Raw genomic sequence first — 1,523 nt, forward strand, 5'->3', positions numbered from 1 at the left:
TTTTGAGATGGAGTTTCACTCCTGTTGCCCAGGCTGGAGTGCAGTGGTGCGATCTTGGCTCACTGCAACCTCTGCCTCCGGGGTTCAAGCAATTCTCCTACGTCAGTGTCCCAAGTAGCTAGAATTACAGGTGCCTGCCTCCGTGGCTGGCTAATTTTTGTATTTTTAGTAGAGACGGGGTTTCACCATGTTGGCCAGGCTGGTCTCGAACTCCTGACCTCAGGTGATCCACCCATGTCAGCCTCCCACAGTGCTGGGATTACAGGCACCTGGCCTTTCTCTTTTGAAGACTTCTTTGACCTATTGGTTATTCGAGTGTATGTTGTCTAATTTACACATATTTGTGTATTTTCTAATTTTCTTCCTGTTGTTGATTTTGTAACATTTTACAGCATTTCATTAACATTGTGGTTGAAAAAAATTCATAATTATTTCAATCTTTTTAAATTTGTTAAGACTTGTTTTACAGCCTAACATGTGATGTATCCTTGAGAATGTTTCATGTACACTTGAAAAGAATGTGTATTCTGCTACTGTTGGATGGAATGTCCTGTATGTGTCTGTTAGATCCATTTGGTTCACATTATACTGTATTTCAAGTCCACTGTTTCCTTATCAATTTTCTGTCTGGATGATCTATATCTATCCATTTTTGAAAGTGAGGTACTGAAGTACTCCGCTATTATTATATTGCTTTCTATTTCTCTGTTCAGTTGTTAATATTTGCTAAATATGTAGGTACACCAATGTTGAGTGCATAGTATTCGCAATTGTTATATCCTCTTGATAAATTGATCTCTTTACTATGATATAATTAGCTTCTTTGTCCTTGTGAAAGTTTTTGACTTAAAGTATATTTTGTCCAATATAAGTATAACCACTGCTGTTCACCCTTAGTTACCATTTGCATGGAATCTTTTTCTATCCCTTCATTTTCAGCCTATGTGTGTCCTTAAAGCTTAAGTGAGTCTCTGGTAGGTAGCATATAATTGAATCTTGTTTTTCTTTTATCCATTCAGTCACTCTATAGTTGAAGAATTGAATCCACTTACAATTAATTATTGATAGGAAGAACTTAATATTGCCATTTTGTTAATCATTTAAATGTTTTGTAGTTCCTTTGTTCCTTTCTTTCTCTCTTGCTGACTTCTTTTGTGACTTAATGATTTATTTTTATTTTTATTTTTATTCTTTTTCTGAGACAGAGTCTCACTCTGTTGCCCAGGCTGGAGTGCAGTGGCGCAATCTCGGCTCACTGCAAGCTCCACCTTCTGGGTTCATGCCATTCTCCTGGCCCAGCCACCCGACTAGCAGGGACTACAGGCCCCTGCCATCAGGCTCGGCTAATTTTCTGTATTGTTAGTAGAGACGGGGTTTCACCGTGTATGGTCTCAATCTCCAGACCTTGTGATCCGCCTGCCTTGGCCTCCCAAAGTGCTGGGATTACAGATGTGAGCCACTGCACCCGGCCTAATGATTTATTTTTGTAGTGATGTGCTTTGATTTCATCTTCTTTATCTTTT

The sequence above is a fragment of the Colobus angolensis genome, unplaced genomic scaffold (genome assembly GCF_000951035.1).
Source record: "Colobus angolensis palliatus isolate OR3802 unplaced genomic scaffold, Cang.pa_1.0 Scaffold80, whole genome shotgun sequence".
In the NCBI taxonomy this organism is placed as follows: Eukaryota; Metazoa; Chordata; class Mammalia; order Primates; family Cercopithecidae; genus Colobus; species Colobus angolensis.